This window comes from Tursiops truncatus, chromosome 3 (assembly GCF_011762595.2).
Source record: "Tursiops truncatus isolate mTurTru1 chromosome 3, mTurTru1.mat.Y, whole genome shotgun sequence".
Lineage (NCBI taxonomy): Eukaryota > Metazoa > Chordata > Mammalia > Artiodactyla > Delphinidae > Tursiops > Tursiops truncatus.
The window spans coordinates 156,948,035-156,968,141 of NC_047036.1; the positions used below are offsets into that span (position 1 = coordinate 156,948,035).

At 39.5% G+C, this 20,107-nt stretch overlaps 1 pseudogene; it reads left to right on the plus strand.

Moving 5' to 3' along the window:
* The first annotated feature begins 8,083 nt into the window (after positions 1-8,083).
* LOC141278250 (olfactory receptor 2T11-like) lies at positions 8,084-19,692 on the plus strand (annotated as a pseudogene).
* Positions 19,693-20,107: the final 415 nt, after the last annotated feature.

Genomic DNA, 20,107 nt, shown 5'->3' on the forward strand with positions numbered 1-20,107 from the left:
GACCTCCAGGGAAGTCCCTTTTCTTGATTTCTTAAAGTCAAAAAGTATAGTTGATTTGTGGGAGTTATGTTCTACAATGTTACTTAAAACACTGAATTAGCAGATACTGATTCATTGTTCCTAGAAGAAATGCAAGGTTAGGTTAGTGTGGCCCTGGGGTCACAACGTTTTTATCAATTGATTAATACATAACCTTGTTTTATGTGTATTTCTGTTTAAAGACAATTTATTGTCTTTAATATGTTTATTTTTTGTATTTATTTTATTTATTATTTAATATTTATTATTAATTAACATTGAACTCATGGCCAACAGCACCGTAACTCATGCCTCAAGGTGAGTGTAACATATAATGTTTTTGGTAAGGCACATTACAGACTTCCATGCTTAGTCACACTAGACAGCACATCAGCACTACACTTGGGAGTGATCTTAAACAGGAAAATCACCAAAATGCAAAATTGTGGCTCTAAATATTTCACAGAAATGACCTTGTTTACTGTATAAAGGCTGAAACAAGAAGACGGAGCATTGCCTTGTTGACTTTTGTGGGGAATGTGCATATCAGATGGCTCAAGGTTTTTGATTTTCTATGCATATTTCTGAATCATTATGGAAATACTGTGAATATTGTTTTGGGGGTTATAAATAAGTTTTAATAAGTAAAATTATAAATATGAATACACAGTTAAAGAGGTTTGCTATATATAGTTTTATGTTTAAAATTTCTTACAGTTTTAAGTAATATTTTCTTTTCTCTTGGCTTCCATTAGAGATTTTGTAAATTGTACTGAAACTCACGATATTTTTTTAGGTAGCTTGCTTTCCTATGTTTTGACTAAATTCATTTTTTCTCTAAACATTGGTGTTCCTATTAACTATGCTCTGTCTGTTTATGAATACCCAACTTTAAAAATCATGCTTACGTCTTGGTAGGTTGTATGATTCTAGGAATTTATCCATTTCTTCTAGGTTGTCCTGTTGTTGGTGTATACTTGTTTATAGTAGTTTCTTGTGATTTTGGATTTCTTTGGTATCAGTTGGAATGTCTCCTCTCTCATTTCTGATTTAATTTGAGTCTTCCCTCTCTCTGTCTCTCTCTTTTTTTCTTCTTGATAAGTCTAGCTAAAGTTCTGATACTTTATTTTCAAAACAAACCAACTCATAATTAGATTGATATTTTCTATTGCTTTCTCCCCTCTTTTCATTTATTTCTGCTTTGATCTTTGTTATCTCTTTCCTTCAGCTAACTTTGGTCTTACTTTTTCTTGTTTTTCTAGTTCCTTGAAGTGTAAAGTTAGGTTATTTGAGATCTCTCTTTTTTCTTAAGGAAGATCTTTATCACTATGAACTTTCCTCTTAGAATTGCTTTTGCTGCATCCCATATATTTTGGTATATTGTGCTTCTTTTTGTTTTTCCAAGATACTTAAAATTTTTTCCATTTGAATTCTTCTTTGACTCATATGTTGGTCAATATTGTGTTGTTTAATTCCCATATATTTGTAGATTTTTCCATCTTTCCTCCTGTTTTTGATGTCTAGTTTCATACTATTGTGGTCAGAAAAGATTGTTGGTATGATTTCAATTTTCTTAAATTTGCTGAGTCTTGTTTTATGTCCTATCATATGATCTATCCTGGAGAACATTCCATGTGGACTTGATGAGAATGTATATTCTGTTGATGTTGGACGGAATATTCTATATATGTCTGTTGATCTTACTTGGTCTAAAGGAGTGTTCAATTCCAATGTTTCTTTGTTGATTTTCTGTCTCATGATCTATCCGTTGTTGATAGTGGGGTATTGAAGCCCCCTGCTATTACTGTATTGTTGTCCATTTCTCCCTTCAGATAGGGTGTGTATATATTCATAACTCTTGTATCTTTTTGATGTATTGACCCATTTATCATTATATAATGACCTTCTTTGTCTCTTGTCACCATTTTTGGTTGCCACTTTTTTGGAATATTATCTTCCATCCCTTTTTTGGGAAATATTATCAACCCATTTCCCCAACTGAAATAGGTCTCCTGTAGGCAACACATACTTGGGTCTTGTTTTTCTTATACATCCAGCACTCTGTGCCTTTGGATTGAATTAAATCCATTTTTATTTAGAGTAATTATTGATATGTAAGGACCTACCACTGCCATCTTATTGTTTGTATTCTCCTTTGTTTTGTGTCTCCAGTGGGGTTTTTTTCCCCCTGTGTTTCTGCCTACCTTTGTAAATTGGTGGTTTTCTATGGTGGTACACTCTATCTCCTCTTTTTTATGTCTAGTGGATCTACTGTAGAATTTTGCTTTGTGGTTACCATAAGGCTTACATAAAACATCTCATACATAAAACTGCCCATTTTGTGCTGATAGCAACATATATTTGTTTATCTAATAAAGGTTCCACCCTTTTACTGCTCCCCTTATATATATTTGTTTGTTTGTTTGTTTTGTTTTGTTTGTTTGTTTGTTTTTGCAGTATGCGGGCCTCTCACTGTGTGGTCTCTCCCGTTGCAGAGCACAGGCTCCGGACACGCAGGCTCAGCGGCCATGGCTCACGGGCCCAGCTGCTCTGTGGCATGTGGGATCTTCCCGGACCGGGGCACGAACCCGTGTCCCCTGCGTCAGCAGGCGGACTCTCAACCACTGCACCACCAGGGAAGCCCTCCCCTTATATATTTTTGATGTAAAAATTTACCTCTTTTTATACTGTGTATTCATTAACAAATTATAGTATTCATAGTTATTTATAATGATCTTATCCTTTAACATTTATACAATAAGTAGGTGGTTGACATGCCATTCTAATAGAGAGTTATAGTTTTCTAATTATGACTGTCTATTTTCACCATTACCAGAGTGTTGTGTACTCTCATATGTCTTTATGTTGCTGATTGATGTCTTTTCACTTCAGCTTAAAGAACTCCTTTTAACATTTCTTTCAAGGCAGATCTAGTGGTGGTGAACTCCCTCAACTTTTGTTTATATGGGAAGCCTTCATTTCCTTTTCATACCTGAAGGATAACTTTGCTGGATAAAATATTCTTGACAGGAAATTTTTATCTTTTAACACTCTGAATATGTCATTTCACTCTCTCCTGGCTTGTAGGATTTCTGCTGAGAAATCCACTGATAGCCTAATGGGAATTCCTTTTTCAGTTACTTTCTTTTCTTCTTTCACTGCCTTTAAGATTCTTTTTCTTTTTTTTAACCTTTTCATCCCTTTCATCAATTCCCTCCCCCATCCTACTCCCCTACTCTGGCTTATGGCAATTACCTATCTGTTTTCTGTATCTATGAATTTTTATTTTTTAAGACTCCACATATAAGAGAAATCATATGGTTTTGTCTGTCTCTGTTTGACTTATTTCACTGAGCATAATGTCCTTGAGATCTATCCATGTTGCCACAAATGACAAGATTTCATCTTTTTAAATGCCTGAATAATATCTATATTTATGTCTATATGTCTGTGTATCACATTTTCCTTAACCATTCATCTGTCAAATGGAAATTTAGGTTTTCATGGCTTGACTATTGTAAATGATGCTGCATTGAACATGGGGGTGCATATATCTTTTTGAGCTAGAGTTCTTGTTTTGTTTGGATAAATACCCAGAACTAGAATTTCTGGGTAAAGATCCATTCTTAATCATTGATTTTTGACAGTTTTATTATAATATGCCTTGGAGAAGGTCTTTTTGCATTGAGATAATAAGGTGTTCTATTAGCTTCATGGGTTTGGATATCCAAGTCCTTCCCCATGTTTGGGAAGTTCTCAGCTATTATTTCTTTATTTCTTTTTTTGGCGGTACGTGGGCCTCTCACTGCTGTGGCCTCTCCCGTTGCGGAGCACAGGCTCCGGATGCGCAGGCTCAGCGGCCATGGCTCACGGGCCCAGCCGCTCCGCGGCATGTGAGATCTTCCCAGACCGGGGCAAGAACCCGTGTCCCCTGCATTGGCAGGTGGACTCTCAACCACTGCGCCACCAGGGAAGCCCTATTATTTCTTTAAATAAACTTTCTGTCTCTTTCTACTTCTCTTCTGGTACACCAATTATTCTTATATTTGCTCTTCTGATTAAATCCAATAGCTGTCACAGAATTTCTTTACTTTTTAAAAATCTGAGTTTTCTCTCCTCTTATAATTGAATTATCTCTATATTCCTATCCTCCAACTCACTTATTCTTTGTTTGATCTGGTCTGCCCTGTTAGCAATATTCTCTATTTCAATCTTTATCTCATCATTGAATTCTTCAGCTTCAGAATTTCTGTTTGGTTCTTTTTACTTTTCTTCTTAATAGTTTCAATACCTTTAGTAAAACTCTCCTTCATTAATTTTATTAATTTTATTCCTGAGTTTACTAAAATGTCTTTCTGAGTTTTCTTGTAGCTCACTGAATTTCTTCATAATGGCTATTTTGAATTCTTTACCAGTTAGATCAAAATATTTCATGCCTTGAGTTTGGTTGCTGGAGAATGATCATTTTCCTTTTGTGATACCATGCTTCCTTGATTTTTAAAATTCTTTTTGAAGGTATGGCCTTCTGCTTTCACAAGTGAAGTAGTACACAACTCCTTAAGATTTTTTAATGTCTTCTTTTGTTCTTACAATTCAACAGATTGGCTATTAGAAACTTTTCTTTTCTATTCCAGGTGGTGGTGCTATATGTACAAGTTTGTTGTTCCTTTTTCCAGAGCTGGCTCTTGTGGATGCCCTTGAGCGCACACACAGAGCCAGCAGCAGAGTGTGGGGAGGTGTGGGCTTTGAACCTGAAGCTTTGTGGGTGCACATGGACTGGTGGGGGGATCGTTGAGTGGGGCACATCTAGAAGTGCATGGGCAGACCTCCTGTTGAAGTCCCAAAGCAGACAGGAGGAAACGCATCTGAAGGAAATGTGTTCCTTCAATATCCTTTGCTATTTTTATCTGCTTTCCTTCTTTTTCTCTCACTCCCCTCAGCCACGGAATTTTTTCCTCAGAAATATGGGAGCTGCTGGAGAAAAATAGGTCCTTCTACCTGCAACTCACACAACTGTTGCAGCTCACCAATTTTGCTTTCTTGCTCTGTAGGAGAGGCTGCTGCTTCCCACCACCTCTGCTGGAGAAGCTGCTGCTAACGGCTCAGCCCCTTGTAGTGTCACCCTGGGTGACACTTGGCAAGTGTCTACCCTCTCCTCTGCCTCCAAACTTATCTCTATTCTGCTCTGATGGCATGCCAGATTCTCCTCTCAGGCAGGCTGGACCTCCACACATTCTCCATTGCCTGTAGGTATTCACCCAATTTTGCACTCTCTAGCTTCCCTTTTATTCTGATTGCAGGGAGTGGGGCAGGCTCACCAACTCCCTTGGTTCTGCAGCTCGCACCAAGGTCCTATCCTCCCACTTTAGGTTGCACAGGGGGATAGAAATCTTCCAGGTGCCCTGGTGTAATGTGTAGAGGCATTTATGTTTGGTTATGGATCTTCATTTAGTTGTTAATCAAAGGGGAGAGAAAAGAGGAAGGACACACACCAACATGATGCTGAAGTCACCTGAGAATATTGTTTGGGATTGTACTTTTGGGGTCACTTATTAGTTTACAAACTTTGATGTTCAAATCTCTCCCTAGGTTTACGAAGTTTTCCACCATTATTTCTTTTAATTATTAATCTCCTTCTCTGCTCCTTCTGGGATTCCACGGATACCTGGATTAGCTGTACTAATGGTGTCCCATAAGTCCTATAGACTTTTTTCATTTGTTTTCGTTTTTCTTTTTGTTTCTCTGACTGGATAATTTCAAAAGCATCAGCTGACTTATTCTTCCTTCTGCTTTGTCCTGTCTGATGTTGAATCACTCTATTAAATTCTCCAAGCCAGTCATTGTATTCTTCAGCTCCAAAATTTCTTTTCCATGCTTTTTAATGTTTTCTATCTCATTATTGAGCTTCTCATTTTGCTTTTGTATTGTTTTCCTGACTTTGTTAACTTGTGTGTCTGTGTTTTCTTGTAGCTTTCTGAACATCTTTAGAAAAATTGTTTTTATCACTTTGTTGGGCTATTTATGTATCTCCATTTCTTTGGGTCAGTTATTGTAAGTTTACTGTGTTCCTTTCATGGTGTCATTTTCTCTGATTTTTAAACTTCTTGTCACCTTGTATAGTTACCTATGTATTTGACAAAGCAGTCACCTCTGACTTTATGGACTGATTTCTGTGATGAAAAACCTTTACCTGCATGTTGGAACATGCTGTAGCATCCAGTGACCCTAGGTTTAGTGGCGCACATCACCAAGTGTAGTTTGGTGTGTTGTGGCTCTGAGTCTGGGATGTGTGTAATATTTTGTTGGGTCAGGCTGCTGTGATCCACAGCATCAACAACTCTGTGGTCCTTGGCAAGCACTGCCAGGGGTCTGCAGTGGCTGCAAGGGTGTTTGTGATCCTCAGCTTTGCTCCCAGTCTAGTGGCTAGGACCAGGGTAGGCAGTGGTTGTCAGAATAGTGGTGTGCACATACTCATTTGTGGATGCCAGCTCTAAGTGCCTGTGAGAAGCAGTGGCCGACTTCTAATGTACACATAGTTGTGGGCAGTGGCCAATAACAAGGGCCTGGTCCAACTGTGGGCACACTGGCAGCTGTGGGGGCCCTCGCTATCAGCGTGCATTCCTGTGACTGCAAGTTCTTGCCATGTGTGCATGGCAGTGGGTGTCAGTGACTGAAGTTGAACCTGATCATGCAGATTTACAGCTGAAGATGCTAGATGCAGGTGAGCCCAGTGGTGCAGACCAGTGACAGGAGACAGAGCCAGATCTAGGCCTACCAGCAGCTGTTGGGTGTGGGTGTGGGAGAGGGAGTGGGAAGAGACTCAGTGACTGGTATTTGTGGGGTGAAAGCCAGTTAAATCTGAAGGTAGGCCACAGCAGCTCCGCTGGCCATTGGTTTCTTCAGTGGCAAAAGTTGATGGGTTTCTCTGCAGAGCAGGTCCCTAGGAATTGTGGTTACTCTTGTTGCATGGCTGTTATTGGTATCCCCTGATATTCATTCTTGTTTGTGGCCATGCTTATACATCTCGACTTTGTCACTGTGTGGGTGGGAGGTAACCTAAGTGACACCTAATGTGGTGCCGGCTTGGGAAGCTGGTTGCTTCCTCCACTCTTCCCTTGTCAGTGAAAGAAACTCTTTCCAGATGGGGAGTTTTCTCTTGGCAATGAGCAGTGCCGGTCTGGGGTTGGGATGATGCAGGCAAAATAAAACTTCTTCTTTCTATTTTTATACAGTTATTCCCAGGGTTTCTTTTGTTTCACTGTGTTGCTGAACTTTCTTAAGTGGAGTCTTGGGCTCTCCCAGAGCTGTTTTGTTTATGGATAGCTGTCTAATTGCTGACCTTTGTGGAGAGATAGAGGTTGGGGTTTCTTACTTTATCATCTTGGTGACATCACTTCTACACTAGGGCTGTTTCTGAGTGGAACTGGTGACTTGTGCTTTTTAGATAGTTCTGGGTATTAGTCCAGGGCCCCAGCTCTAAGGCTGATTGAATCCAGGCATTGCCTTGTCTAGTATCCTCCTGAAACAGTCTGTCTCTTGCCACTCTTCTAACCAGTAACACTAAAGTCACAGATGTAATGTTTTCAAAGAACTTACCTTCTAAAGAACTATATCAGCCAAGCTTGTGCTTTGAGATGTCTTTTTACAGTTATAATAGAAACCAGCTTAGCTGAACTGACTTTTTAGGGGAACGTTATGTGTCACACACCTAAGACACTCACCCTACAGGTAGGCAGGGAATGCCATCAGCAAAGAATCCATCCAAATAATTTTAGCAAAAAGACTCATGTGGTCATCAAGGTCTGCCCTGTTCTGGTCAGGAGCACACTATTGATCTGGTCACTGTTGAGAAAACAGTGAGGTCGTTGATTGGTCAAAACAAGTCACATACTTCTTTACCTTCTTCTGTTTGGGCAACAGAGAAACGTGTTGCTTATAAGAAGAGTGCTCATTTTAACAGAACTAAGAAGCAACTTTGTTAGATAGGCGAACATTTTAGAAATTCAGTTTTCCTACAGTGTGTGATATTCCCTGATAATATTGGTTACCATTGTCCAAACGTGTCATGTACCAGTATCCTCTTTATAAAAATAATTTTGCTGAACAGGGCATTGTAAGGTAAGCAAGTTTATCTTCATTTCCTTTAACTGTACAATTCTTCTCTTATATTCATTGATACTTCTGTCTCCATGGGGTACCCTGAAAAGGCCTTCCATCACCATCAACCTCTTTTCCAAAGGCTTGAAAAGATGAAAAGTTAGGATGGCTATTAATCATCAATGGGTGGGAGATTATGTAAATTCATTTAAAAATCTTTTAAAAATTCAAGATGTTATGCTAACCAACTCTTAAACACAATGTGTGTTCCTGGTTAGGTTAAATAAAATTTTTTTTCCTTGCATACAACCTTTTTGGATAAAAGATCTGAATAAAAATAAACAATGCCTTAGAAAAGGTAAAGTTTTAATTACTAAGACATACCAGACATCATTGACTATGAGACAGCACAGGAAGGCTTGAGCTCCTGCACTTTCTACCCAAAACATCTCTGGATATCACCCACACTCATGAGAAGGAGAAACTGATGTCATAGACAAACAATATCATTTGAATCTAACTGCCTTGATCAGGCCCTGAGAAACTAAGGACTAAACTAATTTATTCAGGCTGCACTGGCCACCCCAGGGTAGAACTCCCTAGGACAGGAGACCACGCTGGGAGCCTTGTTAACCTGGTTGACTAATACATGCCTTTTTGAGGTGCCCTAACATTGTTAACTCTTTGTTTCCAGGGGTACTGCATGTACCTCCTGAGAATGTCCTTCTTGTGTGGAAACCCTGTTTATCATGACACTGCCTCTGCCCTGTCTCTTCTCTGGGGCTGGATATGGCTCCAGGGATCCAAGTTCCTGATGCACCTCTCTCTTAGTGACTTGGATGCCAAAATGCCTTGCCACTGGGCTGCACACTGCCCCCAGCGTTCTAAGTTACAACTTCGACCCACTATCACAGAAGCCACACTATTGCTTCTCTATGCCCTGCCCCCAGGGTCCTGAGTTGGGTCTTTAAGCCACCATCACTGAGCTATGATGTTGTTGCTCTGTGTCTTACACCCTGGGGCCTGATTCAGGACTCTGACCTGCCATCCCCAGGGCATGCTTCCATTGCACCCCACAGCTGGATCCAGGCCTTTGCTATGCCTTTTAATCCCTGGTCCCATGCTGCTTCGTCCTGCTTCCCCCCAAGGACCGAGTCACTACTACGAGCTCCAGTAACTCAGACTCTCATTCCATAGTGACTTTCACATGTCTACATTTCACACACCACCACCACTGCCACAGCAAGTGCTCCTGTGCCGCACGCCCCAGGTGTCACTATAGTTCTGCAAAACCTTGAGTCCAGGACATGAATCTGCTGATGCTCTGAGTACCTGTGTCCCAGACCTGGCACTAAGAGGAATTTACTCAGCTAGAACTTTCCCAATGGGCAAAAAGGAGAACAAGAGGACTCCAGCAGCTTTTTGCACTGACAGCCTCAATAGATTTAGCCTCCACTGTCACCACCCACACCTGCAGTATTCCCTTAGTCTTGGTCACCATGGAACCCTAGAGTCTTTCCCAAAGTTGACCTCAGCTGATGGAGATTCAAGAAGACCATAACACTGCACCCTCCCTGGAACCAGAGATGATACACCCCACCTCACAGGTACCCTCACAGCCACCTTCAACTGAAGGTCTTTCCAAACTGAAGTCAGTCCATAAAGAGTGGAAGAGGTGACTGCTCACTTAAATGCACAGATATCAATGCAAAGGCATTAGAAACATGAAAAACCAAGGAAACGTGACATCACCAAAGGAACAGAATAATTTTTCAGTAAACAACTCCAAAGAAATTTAGATCTGTGAGTTACCTAAAAAAAAAAAAAAAGACTATTATAAGAGACAAAGAAGGACACTACATAACGATCAAGGGATCAATCCAAGAAGAAGCTGTAACAATTGTAAATATTTATGCACCCAACATAGGAGCACCTCAATACATAAGGCAAATGCTAACAGCCATAAAAGGGGAAATCGACAGTAACACAATCATAGGAGGGGACTTTAACACCCCACTTTCACCAATGGACAGATCAACTAAAATGAAAATAAATAAGGAAACGCAAGCTCTAAATGATACATTAAACAAGAGGGACTTAATTGATACTTATAGGACATTCCATCCAAAAGCAACAGAATACACTTTCTTCTCAAGTGCTCAAGGATAGATCATATCTTGGGTCACAAATCAAGCCTTGGTAAATTTAAGAAAATTGAAATCATATCAAGTATCTTTTCTTTATTTTTTTTTCTTTTGTGGTACGTGGGCCTCTCACTGTTGTGGCCTCTCCAGTTGCAGAGCACAGGCTCCAGATACGCAGGCTCAGCGCCCACGGCTCACAGGCCCAGCCGCTCCATGGTATGTTGGATCTTCCCGGACTGGGGCACGAACCTATGTCCCCTGCATCGGCAGGCGGACTCTCAACCACTGCACCAGCAGGGAAGCCCTCAAGTATCTTTTCTGACCACAATGCTATGAGACTAGATATCAATTACAGGAAAAAATCTGTAAAAAAACCCCACAAAATCATGGAGGCTAAACAATACACTACTAAATAACCAAGAGATCACTGAAGAAATCAAAGAGAAAATCAAAAAAATACCTTGAAACAAATGACAATGAAAACATGGTGACCCAAAACCTATGGGATGCAGCAGAAGCAGTTCTAAGAGGGAAGCTTATAACAGGAAAATCCTACCTTAAGAAACAAGAAACATCTCAAATAAACAACCTAACCTTACACCTAAAGCAATTAGAGAAAGAAGAACAAAATATCCCCAAAGTTAGCAGAAGAAAAGAAATCATAAAGGTCAGATCAGAAATAAATGAAAAAGAAATGAAGGAAACGATAGTAAAGATTAATAAAACTAAAAGCTGGTTCTTTGAGAAGGTAGACAAAATTGATAAACCATTAGCCAGATTCATCAAGAAAAAAAAGGAGAAGACTCAAATCAATAGAATTAGAAATGAAAAAGGAGAAGTAACAACTGACACTGCAAAAATACAAAGGCTCATGAGAGATTACTACAAGCAACTATATGCAAATAAAACGGACAACCTGGAGGAATGGACAAATTCTTAGAAATGCACAACATTCCGAGAATGAACCAGGAAGAAATAGAAAATATGAACAGATCAATCACAAGCACTGAAGTTGAAACTGTGTTTAAAAACCATCCAACAAACAAAAGCCCAGGACCAGATGGCTTCACAGGCGAACTGTATCAAACATTTAGAAAAGAGCTAACACCTATCCTTCTCAAACTCTTCCAAAATATAGCAGAGGGAGGAACACTCCCAAACTCATTCTACAAGGCCACCATCACCCTGATACCAAAACCAGACAAAGATGTCACAAAGAAAGAAAACTACAGGCCAATATCACTGATGAACATAGATGCAAAAATCCTCAACAAAATACTAGCAAACAGAATCCAACAGGACATTAAAAGGATCATATACCATGATCAAGTGGGATTTACCCCAGGAATGCAAGGATTCTTCAATATACACAAATCAATCAATGTGATACACCATATTAACAAATTGAAGGAGAAAAACCATATGATCACCTCAATAGATGCAGAGAAAGCTTTTGACAAAATTCAACACCCATTTATGATAAAAACCCTCCAGAAAGTAGGCAAAGAGGGAACTTACCTCAACATAATAAAGACCATATATGACAAACCCACAGCCAACATCATCCTCAGTGGTGAAAAACTGAAACCATTTCCACTAAGATCAGGAACAAGACAAGGTTGCCCACTCTCACACTATTATTCAACATAGTTTTGGAAGTTTTAGCCACAACAATCAGAGAAGAAAAAGAAATAAAAGGAATCCAAATCAGAAAAGAAGAAATAAAGCTGTCACTGTTTGCAGATGACATGATACTATACATAGAGAATCCTAAAGATGCTACCAGAAAATTATTAGAGCTCATCAATGAATTTGGTAAAGTTGCAGGATACAAAATTAATGCACAGAAATCTCTTGCATTGCTATACACTAATGATGAAAAATCTGAAAGAGAAATTAAGAAAACACTCCCATTTACCGTTGCAATAAAAAGAATAAAATATCTAGGAATAAACCTACCTAAGGAGACAACGACCTCTATGCACACAATTAAAGACACCGATGAAAGAACTTAAAGATGATACAAATAGATGGAGAGATATACCATGTTCTTGGATTGGAAGAATCAACATTGTGAAAATGACTATACTACCCAAAGCAATCTACAGATTCAATGCAATCCCTATCAAATTACCACTAGCATTTTTCACAGAACTGAACAAAAAATTTCACAATTTGCATGGAAACACAAAAGACCCCAAATAGCAAAAGCAATCTTGAGAAAGAAAAATAAAGCTGGAGCAATCAGGCTCCCTGGCTTCAGACTATACTACAAAGCTTCAGTAATCAAGACAGCATGGTACTGGCAAAAAACAGAAATATAGGGCTTCCCTGGAGGCGCAGTGGTTGAGAGTCCGCCTGCCGATGCAGGGGACATGGGTTCGAGCCCTGGTCCGGGAAGATCCCACATGCCGCGGAGCAGCTGGGCCCGTGAGCCATGGCCGCTGAGCCTGCGCATCCAGAGCCTGTGCTCCACAACGGGAGAGGCCACAGCAGTGAGAGGCCCGCGTACTGCAAAAAAAACACACAAAAATACAATAACAACAACAACAACAAAAACCAGAAACATAGATCAATGGAACAGGATAGAAAGCCCAGAGATAAACCCATGCACATATGGGTCACCTTATCTTTGATAAAGGAGGCAAGAATATACAATGGAGAAAAGACAACCTCTTCAATAAATGGTGCTGGGACAATGGCACAGCTACATGTAAAAGAATGAAATTAGAACACTCCCTCACACCATACACAAAAATAAACTCAAAATGGATTAAAGAACTAAATGTAAGGCCAGAAACTATCAAACTCTTAGAGGAAAACATAGGCAGAACACTCTATGACATACATCACAGCAAGATCCTTTTTGACCCACCTCCTAGAGAAATGGAAATAAAAAAATAAATAAGCAAATGGGAGCTAATGAAACTTAATAGCTTTTGCACAGCAAAGGAAACCATAAACAAGATGAAAAGACAACCCTCAGAATGGGAGAAAATATTTGCAAATGAAGCAACTGACAAAGGGTTAATCTCCAAAATTTATAAGCAGCTCATGCAGCTCAATATCAAAAAAACAAACACCACCATCCAAAAAAGGGCAGAAGACCCAAATAGACATTTCTCCAAAGAAGATATACAGATTGCCAATAAGCACATAGAACAATGCTCAGCATCATTAATCATTAGAGAAATGCAAATCAAAACTGCAATGAGATATCATCTCACACCATTCAGAATATCCATCATCAAAAGATCTACAAACAATAAATGCTGGAGAGGGTGTGGAGAAAAGGGAACCCTCTTGCACTGTTGGTGGGAATGTAAATTGATACAGCCACTATGGAGAACACTATGGAAGTTCCTTCAAAAACTAAAACTAGAACTACCATACGACCCAGCAATCCCACTACTGGGCATATACCCTGAGAAAACCATAATTCAAAAAGAGTCATGTATCAAAATGTTCATTGCAGCTCTATTTACAATAGCCAGGACATGGAAGCAACCTAATTGTCCATCAGCAGATGAATGGATAAAGAAGATGTGGCACATATATACAATGAAATACTACTCAGCCATAAAAAGAAACAAAATTGAGTTATTTGTAGTGAGGTGGATGGACCTAGAGTCTGTCATACAGAGTGAAGTTAATCAGAAAGAGAAGAACAAATACTGTATGCTAACATATATATATGGAATCTAAAAAATAATAATAATAATGGTCATGAAGAACCTAGGGGCAAGACGGGAATAAAGACACAGACCTACTAGAGAATGGACTTGAGGATACGGGGAGGGGGAAGGGTAAGCTGGGACAAAGTGAGAGAGTGGCATGGACATGTGTACACTACCAAACGTAAAACAGATAGCTAGTGGGAAGCAGCCGCATAGCACAGGGAGATCAGCTTGGTGCTTTGTGACCACCTAGCAGTGTGGGATAGGGAGGGTGGGAGGAAGGGAGACGCAAGAGGGAAGAGATATGGGGATATATGTATATGTATTTGGCTATACATATAACTGGTTATACATATAACTGATTCACTTTGTTATAAAGCAGAAACTAACACACCATTGTAAAGAAATTATACTCCAATATAGATGTTAAAAAACAAAATAAAAGTTAAGGAAAAAAGAAAAAAGATCCTGCAAGCTCTGCAGCACAGCCAAATAAATAAATAAATCAAAATTTAAAAATTAAACAAAATATTAAACTCTGAATTATCAATAATTAGAATATATATATAAGAGATTTGACCTGACACTTTACCCCAAGTCAATTAAAAGATGATCAAACCTGTTAATAATGTGAGTAATACAAATGACATTTAAATCACATAGCACAGCCCTACATATCTGTTAGAATAGCTAAAATTCAAATAACTGACAATACCAACTGCTGGCCAGAGTGGGAATACAAAATGGTACAGCACTTTGAAAGGCATTTTCGCAAATGTTTATCAAGTTAAATACAGACTTGCTAAAAACCAACAATTCTCCTTCTAGGTATTTACACAGTGAATAATAAATAACATGGTGTTGGATTATAACACAAAGTTGAATATACGTATACGTAAGAGCATACTGATAAAAATAAATGGTTTAATAAACAAATGGGGAAGAAGGGATAAAACTTCCTTACAGGATTCCAAATAATAAATATGTGGATACTCACTCCCTGAAAGTGGAGCTGAAGCCCTTATCCCCTGAAGTGTGAACTGGATTTAAAAGGTTCACTTCCAAAAATAGAGTACAGAAGGGGGAAAATAGTAGCTTTAAAATGGAAACGTGCTGGCTAACACTACCTTAACTAAGTGATGAATGTTAACAAGCCACCGATAACTCATGTTGACGTCATGTATCCCCTGATAAGACATAATATTATCTATGTGATAATCTTCCCTAAATACATAACTCTAATGTAGTCATAGCAAAACATCTGAGAAACTCAAATTGAGGGATATTGTACATAATATCTGACCAATACTCTTTAAATTTTCAAAGTCTTTAAAAATGGAAAGACAGAAAATGTCACAGATAGGAGGTGATGAGGAAGCATGATGACTAAATGAAACATGGTATCGTGGATTGAATCCCAGAAGGGAAAAAGATAACATTAGTGGAAAAATTGGTGAAATCCAAATGAGGTCTGGAGTTTAGTTAATAGTAATATACCAATGTTAATTTCTTAGTTTTAACAAACACGTTAACATTAACTGAAGCTGGTATATGGGAATTCTCTGTATTATTCTTGCATGTTTTCTGTAAATCTAAAATCATTTCAAAATAAACATTTATTTTAGAAAGCTAGAAATGAAACAGAGAGAAACCTCATCTATGGTTGGAAAGAAGCACAACAATTTGTTATCAATAACTACCTCCAGGGAGGGTATGGGAAGAGATAGCAGAATAAGTAGATTTCACTAGTTACTTCTTGTAACTGTGTATTTTTAAAAAGCTTTATCACTGATAATATATTTATATATTACTTGTGGAAAACCATTAGGAAAGAAATTATTTAAAAGCCAAGATGGCCAGTTTTCATGATGATGAAGAGCTATGTTTGTCCTCAGCGACAACGTGTTTTGAATCTGTGAGAGAGAAACATCCCTTCTGTATGTGACTGCTACTGGAGAAAGTAAAATTTACCATCTTCAGGTAAATTCAATAATGGCTTACCAGAACATGATTTCTTGTTGATGAGTCAGAAGATCCATCCCAAATAAATGAGGCTTCATGAGAAGTCAAAATGTGGGACATATTTAAGCAACACAGGAGAATAAAATCCCGGATAAACAGGGTAATCCTCCCCACCCCAGAGTCTTGTTTTAAGGAAAACCCAATGCAATAGAGAAAAACATATCACTTAATGGGTATCTAGGGACTCACTTCCTCTGTGGTTTCCTATTTGCCTCAAAGATCCTCTGGGACACTTGCTGTCGTCATGTGTATATGTAATTGTCTATATGATCTCAGAAATACCACTTGCAGGTGGAAAACAAAATACTCCAGTCTCCTAACACCAAGCCTTCTTCAGGAAGCAACCAGGAACATCACTACTTTGGGGAAGCATGTTTTTTTTGAGGAAAATCCAGTATGTATAGGTAAACAAGTGTAGGTAAAATGATGAAGAGATTGGCCTGTCTTCCAATAATTATATCAACTGTTTTGTCTCTCTTCGGGGTAATATTTGCCCTTAATAGAGTCCTTTGTAGCAACTTGAAAAGCCAAGGGGGAATATTTAGTTCAATTAACCTGGTGCAACTTTAAGGATATAGGACGAATGTTAAGAACATTTTTACTAAATTAAATCACCTTTTGGATCTGGTTCTTTCTTCAACTTTCACCTCCTTGTCCCACTGTTCTTAAGAGCTTTCCATAACCTCTATCTGGAAATTTAGTAGTCAGCTTATGGGAAAACATAATTATTGGGTCCCAGAAGTAAGTAAACCTAGTAAACATCAATGAAGCAGCATTAAGAGTAAATCCTCAGTGTCATCTTCATTTTTCAGTGGGAATTTACACATCACCACTGTTACCACCAGGTGGTACCCCTTGGCAGTGTTGGTTGGGAGAGTGGGGAATCTTAATGAACTTTTCATGTACCAATCAGAGTTTTCCTTTTGAAATTTGTCCCTTACCCCACCCCTTAACTGCATTTTCCTAACCTACAGGTTTGTTGTAGATTGACGTTTTCTTAACGCCTAAATACAATCTGCGTAACTAGTGACATGGTCATAAAAATTACATTTCATGCTTAGTTGCTTCTAGGCTATTTCAAGCTGCTTAGAGTAGAAAATTCTGCATTTCTATTTCCACAAACTTTTAGGGAGGGGTATGTTTCCTCTTGAATGCAGGCACAATCTTATTTCTCATTTAGAGCTTATGAAATCTGATTTAGTTATTATATCTGAATTTATCCTGATGTGGTTTATATAAGTTTCTATGAATAAATCTAAAGGAAAACACACCACTGACTATATCGGTTCATTCCTGGCTGATGTGTGTTGTTCTAGAAAACGACCTCCTAGATTCAAGTACAAGGACAACAGATTCATTTTGCTGCACTCTATTTCACATTTATCTGTGGTTTCTTCCATGGATTTATGTAACCAGATCCATAGGTAGAGGACTGCTAAGAAGAAAAGTTTGTGTGTTTACCTGTTGCATATCTAGCCATGGCTACAAGAAATGGCTGCCTATGACCTCAAGGCATTCTCCATGGTGAAAATAGTTTGTGATCATAGGAAACCCATAGATCTTTATTACTGAGGCTTAACAGAACACATTAAACAGAAGACTAAAAATTAAATGATGAAACATCTGAAAACCCAGCATCAAAATCATGAAATTGAGGATGGTGGAGGTAGGAACTCTGAGAAATACAATAGATCATGCTAATTGTTTCCATTTCTCTCTTCATGCCTCATTCTTTTTTTTTTTTTTTTTTTTTGCGGTACGCGGGCCTCCCACTGCTGTGGCCTCTCCCGCTGCAGAGCACAGGCTCCGGATGCGCAGGCTCAGCGGCCATGGCTCACGGGCCCAGCCGCTCCGCGGCATGTGGGATCTTCCCAGACCGGGGCACGAACCCGCGTCCCCTGCATTGGCAGGCGGACTCTCAACCACTGCGCCACCAGGGAAGCCCGTATGCCTCATCCTTTTGTGGTCCACTGTGGGTGGAGTTTATTTCCCCACCACAATGATGTTGGGCTTCTACGTGCGACTTGCTCTAGTCAGGGGAATGTGGTAGAAAGTAATAGAGTCAGTTCTAAGTTCAAGCATTAGGGGGAATCATGTCGTTCTTCTTGCCCATTTTTGGTTTCTGCCATCTTCCTTAAGAAGAGCAAGCCCCAGAAAGAGGATTATTGGTGGAGTATATCTGTACTTGATTAGCAGCCTAAAGCAACATGCTCCACCTGACTTACAGACGTGGCAGCAAGAAAATACATGTTTATTGTCATAAGCCATTGAAATTTGTGGAGTCATTTTTTACCTCACATTATTACAGCAATACTGGACCAATAAAAATATTGTAAAAGGCTTTAAAGCATTTAATTTGACTTCTGTTCCCCTTTCCTTCTTCTTTTGGTTCAACCAGATCAGTCACAGCCATTGAGGAAGGAAATGAGACATTAACAACAGGTTTTATTCTCTCAGGACTCTTCCCCAATATGAAGTATGTCAGTATTCTTTTTTTTTTTTTTAATTATTATTTATTTATTTTTGGCTGTATTGGCTCTTCGTTGCTATGCGCGGGCTTTCTCTAGTTGCGGTGAGCGGGGGCCACTCCTTGTTGCACTGCGCGGGCTTCTCATTGTGGTGGCTTCTCTTTGTTGCTGACCACGGGGTCTGCGTGCGTGGGCTTCAGTAGCTGTGGTTCACGGGCTCTAGAGCGCAGGCTCAGTAGTTGTGGCACACGGTCTTAGTTGCCCCGTGGCATGTGGGATCCTCCCGGACCAGGGCTCAAACGTGTGTCCCTGCACTGGCAGGCGGATTCTTAACCACTGCACCATCAGGGAAGCCCAGTATGTCAGTATTCTTATCTACCTTATCATCCTGATCTACCTTGCTGCAGTAATTGGGAACTTCATCCTGCTCTTCCTGATATGGATGGACTTGAGGCTCCACACTCCAATGTACTTTCTGCTCAACCACCATTCTCTCATAGACCTGGCCCTCATCAGCGGTCCTGTTGCAAAGATGATGGCAAACTTCTTCTCTGGAAGGAAGGACATCACTCGTGTTGGCTGTGGAACCCAGCTATTTTAATTTTTTACTCTTGGGGTGCTGAATATATCCTCTTGACCCTCATGGCCTGTGATTGATATGTAGCTGTTTGTAACCCCTTGAGATATGCAGTCATTAGAAACCAAGGGGTCTGTGCAAATGGTCCTAGTGTCTTGGACTGGGGGCATTTTAGCTTCTACAGCCCACACATTCTATACTATGAATCTGCCTATCTGTGGCTCCAGAGAAATCCACCATTTCTTCTGTGAGATACCAGCAATCATGAAGATCTCATGCAAAGACACTTCCACCTATGAAGTGGTGGTCTTTGTGATGGGCATCACATTTATTATCATCCCTTTTGGATTTATTATGGCTTCATACACCTTCATCTTCCTCACTGTCCTGCATATGAAATCCCCCTCAAGGCAGGAACAAAGCCTTGGCCCCCTGCTTCTCCCAACTTAACCGTGGTAAGCTTTTATCTAGGACCATATGTTTATATGTACGTGACACCTGGTTCCTCCCATACCCCTGATCAGGAGCAGGCTGTGTCTGTATTTTGCACTGTCCTCACACCCATGCTCAATCCACTCATCTACAGCTTGAGAAACAAAGATGTGGTAGAAGCTTTCCAGAAGGTCCTGAGGAAACATCCAGTCTCTAAGTGGAACACATACATATCAAGGTGGAAAACAGTTATCTAGAGGGTCAAGAACAAAGACTCCAGGAGCATCACATTCGCATTTTCCAGCATGAGGTACTTTGCTGTAGCCCTATAGGCAAACCACATGGTTGAATTCGATTGACAATATTAATTCAATCATAAATAGTTTGTAAGGAGCTTTTTCCCAATCAGTTTCTAATAATGTGTTTTCAAAATGGATCAATTCAATTGCTATTCATCAAACCAGTTCATAAACACAAAGTTCCAATCTTCTCTTTTTATATCTGAAATATTTAGACATGTTTTAGTGTCCTTGAGGCTCAGCTTTATTTGGTATTATTGGTGCTTCAGGTCTTGTTAACTTCCATTGTTAGAAGTACCAAGTTCCTGTGAAAGACATATGTGACTGACAATGTAAAAAAAGAATTGGTTTTATCATGGACAATAAAAACAAC